Consider the following 8,306-nt stretch of genomic DNA (forward strand, 5'->3'; position numbering starts at 1 on the left):
GGACCAATATTTGACTATAACCACCTCAGGGGAGTTTTGTTTTAATGTTATAGGATTGGAAGAATACACTTTCCAAAGACATTAAAAGTTCTCCAACCTCAGGTTACACTGATTGTCAGCATGGGGGCTTATCAAGCAGGGTTGGGGTTAATTAACTGACAGCACAGATTAGTCAATCACTTTAACCTCGACATTACAGGGAAATGTCTGCCTTACGTCCTGGATATAAACTTTTAAAAATTAGAAACAAGAACTCAACTGCTGGGCCAAGCTGATAATGCTTGCAAACATTGCACTGAAATTACCTGGAATATCGCCGTCATATTTCAAAACTGGATTTTGAGCCATAAGTTACCTAATTAGCCCAGTTTGAGTTAAATACAACATTCCTGATATTTGGTTTATTTACAGCACTTAGATCACCATCTAATGGTAACTTGAAGTAATTGCCGCAACAGAAATATTCTCCGAGCAGATAAAGCACTTGCATACTCAATGTTAACAGACTGAAAAATAAAACCATAACTTTAAAATAAAATCAGAATACAAAAGCTATTTCAGTATGCTGATATTTAAAATACCCAATTCTGAGATAAGTAATGAATCAAAGAATAACACAGCAAGGAAGGAGGCCCTTTATTTTAAAGTGCCCTCTCCCACTGAGTGTGGTTCCACCTGCCGTTCACAGAGGATATTGCACGTGTAACAACAAAATAACAATTCCAAAATAACATCACAATAACACTTCTTATTCTTTCACTAGTGACAGATTTCCACATCCTCCAGTTACTCCTATAAACAATTTCTCCCGTTTCTTCAGTTTGTTATTCCTTCATTGTTTTGGACCTCTCAAATGTCTTTTTGATCTTCACTGACACCAATTCTCCATACACTTGAAGTTGCGAACCACTGGAATCATTGTAGCTAATCATTTCTGTGTTCTATAGTCATTCCTTCTGAAGTGCTGTTCCCAGAAATGAACACATTCCAGTTGACAGCAAGCATCATAAGGATTTAACATAACATGCTTCATTTTGTATATATTCTATCCCTGAATTATTAAAACCGAGAGCTTCCTGCAGCCCTACTCAATTTTATCTGCCACATCTAAAGTTTTGTGTAAATATACCCTCAGGTTTTGTTGATCCAGTTCCTCCTCTCTGCACTCCCCCCATCTTCTGTTCCCCACTCTAGTGTCTTCCCTCTTCCCACCTGTCTAACTCCTTCCCCTGGGTCCCCTTCTCCTTCCTTTCCTCCTATGGTCCACTCGCCTCTCCTATCAGATTCCTTCCTCTCCAGCCCTTTAACTTTCCAACCCACCTGACTTCACCTATCACCTTTTAGCTACCCTCCTTCCCCACTCCCCACCTTTTTACTCTGGCGTCTTCCCCCTTCCTTTTCAGTTCTGAAGAAGGGTCTTGGCCTGAAACATCAAGCATTTATTGATTTCCATAGATACTGCCTGACCTGCTGAGTTCCTCCAGCATTTTGTGTGTGTGGCTTTGGATTTCCCACATCTGCAGATTTTCTTGTGTCTATCATTACAACAGTATTATTTAATTTATTTTGTATCTGCTCATTTTCTGGAAAAGATAGATAAATATTTGTTAGATTAAGGAGTTGAGGGAATTGACACAGAAGAGAAGTTGAGGACAAAATAGATCAGCCAGAATCTTATCGAACAGTGGAGTGGGATTGCGGGGTCTGTTGTCCAATTCATGTTCCTATATTTTTGTATTTTTCATAGCCTCTCAACACCTAAAAGCAATCATTCCTCACTACTCTATATATTTTGTCCTTTGGTTAGTTTTACGTCCACATTGTTTCAATGCCTTAAACTTCAATTTTGCTGACAGATTTATCACATGATATTAAATGACTTCAGAAAATGCAGATACAAAACACCATCTGCATCACACTCTTCAGTCCTTCCGTTATTTCACTAATAAGCACAGATACATCGTTGAAAGGCTTTAAAAATCCAGATCTGACTTTCATTTGTTACCTTTGCTTTCTTAAATAACAACTTCTAGCATAATTCCTGCCCTCATCTGCGTATCACTGTAATAAGCTCTTCAGCCTGTGCAGGGAGCCAGAGAGCATTGGGCTCTGAGATTTTTAGAGCACTTGAAATGGTTAATTGTTGTTTAATGAGAGTCATTAATCATTCAGAAACTCCTTGTGTTTTTCTTCAGCAACTCATTCTTTATGCTGTGGTCTCCTGGTGCTGTCTGTTTAAACTTGTTAATTTTATTTCAATAGGCTTGGGGATTCCATGTCACTTGTATTATTTAAGCAAATGCCCTATTAGCACTAAACGCGGGGTCCTAGTTTTGAGAATGTTATGTGTCGCTTGATTGAACCACCAAAGTTCCATTGTAATTCTTATGAATAAGCTCTGGTCACCGTCTCTACATGGGAGACTGTCTATCCTCCGCACTCGGGCTCTGACGTTGCCAGTGCACATTATGACAATAACCCCCTTCTCCTGGATCTACCGATCACATGGTGATTCCTGCTCCACCCCCTCTCTCCACTTTTTTTATACTGGCTATCTCCCCATCCACTCCAGACGAAAAGTCTCAACTCAAGGCATCGACTATCCATTTCCCTCCATAGACGCTGCTTGACCACTGAGTTCCACCAGAACCTTGTGTATTGCTCCAGATTTCAGCACTGCAATCTCTTGTGTCTCAGTTATTATGTCCTGGATTTGTAAGTTTTTTTCCAACTTCAGTGTTAGGTTGACTGCATTGTAGTTGTTACTTTATTCCTCTTGTCCTGTTTATCCATGGTCACTGCTGTTTGATATTCAATGGTCACTGCTGTTTGATACTCCGTGGTCACTGCTATTTGATACTCAGTGGTCACTGCTATTTGATACTCCGTGGTCACTGCTATTTGATACTCAGTGGTCACTGCTATTTGATACTCCGTGGTCACTGCTATTTGATACTCTGTGGTCACTGCTATTTGATACTCCGTGGTCACTGCTGTTTGATACTCCGTGGTCACTGCTGTTTGATACTCCGTGGTCACTGCTGCTTGATACTCCGTGGTCACTGCTGTTTGATACTCCGTGGTCACTGCTGTTTGATACTCCGTGGTCACTGCTATTTGATACTCCGTGGTCACTGCTGTTTGATACTCCGTGGTCACTGCTGTTTGATACTCCGTGGTCACTGCTATTTGATACTCCGTGGTCACTGCTATTTGATACTCTATGGTCACTGCTATTTGATACTCCGTGGTCACTGCTATTTGATACTCCATGGTCACTGCTGTTTGATACTCCATGGTCACTGCTGTTTGATATTCAATGGTCACTGCTATTTGATACTCCGTGGTGACTGCTATTTGATACTCCATGGTCACTGCTGTTTGATACTCCGTGGTCACTGCTATTTGATACTCCATGGTCACTGCTGTTTGATACTCCATGGTCACTGCTGTTTGATATTCAATGGTCACTGCTATTTGATACTCCGTGGTGACTGCTATTTGATACTCCATGGTCACTGCTGTTTGATACTCCGTGGTCACTGCTATTTGATACTCCATGGTCACTGCTGTTTGATACTCCATGGTCACTGCTGTTTGATATTCAATGGTCACTGCTATTTGATACTCTATGGTCACTGCTGTTTGATACTCCGTGGTCACTGCTATTTGATACTCCATGGTCACTGCTGTTTGATACTCCGTGGTCACTGCTATTTGATACTCCATGGTCACTGCTGTTTGATACTCCATGGTCACTGCTGTTTGATATTCAATGGTCACTGCTATTTGATACTCCGTGGTGACTGCTGTTTGATACTCCGTGGTCACTGCTGTTTGATACTCCGTGGTCACTGCTGTTTGATATTCCGTGGTCACTGCTATTTGATACTCCGTGGTCACTGCTGTTTGATACTCTATGGTCACTGCTGTTTGATACTCCGTGGTCACTGCTATTTGATACTCCGTGGTCACTGCTATTTGATACTCCGTGGTCACTGCTGTTTGATATTCCGTGGTCACTGCTGTTTGATACTCCGTGGTCACTGCTGTTTGATACTCCGTGGTCACTGCTATTTGATACTGGAGCTCGTTGACTTTATTAACTTTACCTCCAACTTTCACCCTGCCCTCAAGTTTACCTGGTCCATTTCCGACACCTCCCTCCCCTTTCTAGATCTTTCTGTCTCTATCTCTGGAGACAGCTTATCCACTGATGTCTACTATAAGCCTACTGACTCTCACAGCTATCTGGACTATTCCTCCTCTCACCCTGTCTCTTGCAAAAATGCCATCCCCTTCTCGCAATTCCTCCATCTTTGCCGCATCTACTCTCAGGATGAGGCTTTTCATTCCAGGACGAGGGAAATGTCTTCCTTTTTTAAAGAAAGGGGCTTCCCTTCCTCCAACATCAACTCTGCTCTCAAACGCATCTCCCCCATTTCACGCACATCTGCTCTCACTCCATCCTCCCGCCACCCCACTAGGAATAGGGTTCCCCTAGTCCTCATCTACCACCCCACCAGCCTCCGGGTCCAACATATTATTCTCCGTAACTTCCGCCACCTCCAACGGGATCCCACCACTAAGCACATCTTTCCATCCCCCCCCACCCCGCTTTTCGCAGGGATCGCTCCCTACGCGACTCCCTTGTCCATTCGTTCTCCCCATCCCTCCCCACTGATCTCCATCCTGGCACCTATCCATGTCAGCAGAACAAGTGCTACACATGCCCTTACACTTCCTCCCTTACCACCATTCAGGGCCCCAGACAGTCCTTCCAGGTGAGGCAACACTTCACCTGTGAGTCGGCTGGGGTGATATACTGTGTCCGGTGCTCCCGATGTGGCCTTCTATATATTGGCGAGACCCGACGCAGACTGGGAGACCGCTTTGCTGAACACCTACGCTCTGTCCGCCAGAGAAAGCAGGATCTCCCAGTGGCCACACATTTTAATTCCACATCCCATTCCCATTCTGACATGTCTATCCACGGCCTACTCTACTGTAAAGATGAAGACACACTCAGGTTGGAGGAACAACACCTTATATTCCGTCTGAGTAGCCTCCAACCTGATGGCATGAACATTGACTTCTCTAACTTCCTCTAATGCCCCACCTCCCCGTCGTACCCCATCTGTTATTTATTTATATACACACATTCTTTCTCTCACTCTCCTTTTTCTCCCTCTGTCCCTCTGACTATACCTCTTGCCCATCCTCTGGGTTTCCTCCCCACTTGTCTTTCTCCCTGGGCCTCCTGTCCCATGATCCTCTCATATCCCCTTTGCCAATCACCTGTCCAGCTCTTGGCTCCATCCCTCCCCCTCCTGTCTTCTCCTATCATTTTGGATCTCCCCCTCCCCCTCCCACTTTCAAATCTCTTACTAACTCTTCCTTCAGTTAGTCCTGATGAAGGGTCTCGGCCTCTTCCTAGAGATGCTGCCTGGCCTGCTGCGTTCACCAGCAACTTTGATGTGTGTTGCAGAGACTTTTAAGAGAAGTTTGGATCTGCACATGGACATAAGAAAGATGGAAGGATATGGACATGATGGAGATAGGAGGGATTAGTGTTTGAGTGTTATTGCTTCAGCACAATATTGTGGGCCAAATGGCCTATTTCCTGTGCTGTACTGATCTATTCAATTCTGTAAATGTCCTGATTTTCTGTTCTGTGTGTCGAAGTGGATTTTCTACATCTGTTTAATCTTCCATGCTGTTGCCCACTCATTTCATTAGTGAAAGGTTGCCAAGCTGAGAGAAAATATATTTACTTTTTCTGCAGATGCTGGAAATCCAAAGCAACACACACAAAATGCTGGAGGAACTCAGCAGGCCAGGCAGCATCTATGGAAAAGAGTAAACAGTCAATGATTCAGGCTGAGACCCTTCCTCAGGACTGGAAAAAAAAAGACGAGAAGTTAGAGCAAGAAAGTGGTCATCTTTTCTTCCAGTCCTGATAAAGAGTCGCAGCCTAAAACGTTGACAGTTTACTCTTTTCCATAAATGCTGCCTGGCCTGCTGAGTTCCTCCAGCATTTTGTGTGTGTTGCTTTTATTTTCTCTTTACAGCTTGAACCTTATTGATCTTTGCTGTGGGACTTTACAAAAGCCTCTGGAAATCCAAATAAATCAGTTCCAGTAGATTCCTCACATCCTCAAATCACTCCAGTAAACTTGCCAAGCATGATTTTACTACCATAAATCCACATTGATACTACTCAGTATTTTTAATCTTTGTGACTTTTATTTATACCGACATTAACAGGTTAGTAGTATCTCTCTCTGTCTCTCTGTCTTTCTGTTTCTCTGTCTCTCTCTCTCTGTCTCTCTCTCTCTGTCTCTCTCTGTCTCTCTCTCTCTCTCTTTCTCTGTCTCTCCCTCTTTCTCTCTGTCTCTCTGTCTCTGTCTCTGTCTCTCTCTTTCTCTCTGGCTCTCTCTCTCTCTGTCTCTCTCTGTCTCATGCCCATTATGCCACTGGCAATGAAGGTCCTGCATCTCTGGTGGTGTTCAGGCTTCCTTCATTATGTCGGTAGCTCGGTTTTCACTTCTGTCAGCCATGCAAGTCCCGGGTGGTGACACAGGATTACCATCAAACTCAGATGTAGAAGAATTCTTCCTTCCTGTTTCCATAACCGTTATGTTTTACCAGTCAAGGTTGTTAGCCCTAAGGTGAACGCCTGAACCTAGAGAACCAGTGGACCACTCTTAGTCTGTCCTCTACCCTTTGACCTGCTTGGCATGGGTGACCCTACCAAGGGCCAAAGCATTAAGCCCTGACTCTAGCCACCATAGCTCTCCATGTCACTGAGGCACACAAGCTTCCAAACTATGACAAGTTTGTGTTCCTATTGGAGGTTAGATGTAACTAGAAAATGCACAAAGAAGGGTTAATGGAAGTAACTTCTGATTAACATGCATTTCCCCCAGAGAAAGGCTACGGAGCTGCAACAATTGTGACAGTGAATTTTTGAAATGTTGCAGTCAATAAACAGCCCCCACTACAAACCCATCAATTACTGTAAAGGATTCATAAAATATTGATTTTCATAATATATACTATACCTGGCTCGGCCTTTCTTAATTAATTAAAGAAACTAAATTGCGGGCATGGGAGAAGCTTATTAACTCCAAATGTATCTATTATATTGTCCATTCAGGCCTCTGTACTACTGTCCTTAATGGGTGATGCTTAGGCAACTTTTGAAATATGCCATGGATTCACAGAGGATGTTTCAGATATTTTCAAATGGTTCCATTTATTATCAGAGAATGTATACAGTATACAACCTGAAATACACGTCTTTGTAGACATCCATGAAAAACAGAAGAACCTCTAAAGAATGAACGACAGAAAAAACATTAGAACCCCAAAGCCCAATCTCTGCCCTCCCCACGCAAGCAGCAGCAAGCATCATTCATCACCCTCTTCCTCCCCCCCCACTTCAGCAAAAAAATGTCAGAGCCCACCACCCACCAAGCAGTAGCAAAGTACTCAAACTGAGACAGTGATCTGCAATCAACAAAAACTATTGTTTACTCAACAGTTCGACATGCCGCAGGTGCATGAGCGCTCTCTCTCTCTCTCTCTCTCTCTCATTAACAAGGGACGGAGAGATGTCATCCATTTGACAGCAAAAGGGGAGACTAATAGTCGCTGCTACAATGTTACATCCTGTTGCGTTGCTTTTTATTCTGAGATTCTCTGACTCAAGAATCAGCAGACTCTCCCCACCATCGACAGGGACAGAGACAGACAGAGACAGAGAAATAAATATCACTCGACTTCAGAGACCTCTGTTAGCACATCTGCCATAGTGAAATTCTGATGTTTCTTCCCCCACAATGTCTCAGTCAGCGACACCAACATGGAATCGGTCGTCCACAGGGCCACGCATATTTTTAAATGATACTTAACAGTAGATCAACAAATTTAAAGGATAATTCCATTTATTTCACTTAATCATTGTCCATTAAGTGACAGGTTCATACAGCATGGAAACAGATCCAAGTCTTGATTGGTTCATGCCAATCAGAATTTCCATCTAAGCTATTTGCATTTGACCCATATCCCATTAAACCTTTTCTATCCATATATCTGTCTAAGTTACTTTTAAATGCTGTTCATGTACTGTACCTTCCTCAGCCACAACTTCGCAGCTCATTCCACATGTAGACACTCCCATGGGTGAATAAGTTGCCCCTGATGTTCCTCCTCTCTCACACTGAACCTATGCCCTTTAGTTCCTGATTCACCATACTGGGAAGAAGACTGAGCAGTCACCCTGTCTATGCTCCTTATACTGC

This window comes from Mobula hypostoma, chromosome 20 (assembly GCF_963921235.1).
Source record: "Mobula hypostoma chromosome 20, sMobHyp1.1, whole genome shotgun sequence".
NCBI classification, from domain to species: domain Eukaryota; kingdom Metazoa; phylum Chordata; class Chondrichthyes; order Myliobatiformes; family Myliobatidae; genus Mobula; species Mobula hypostoma.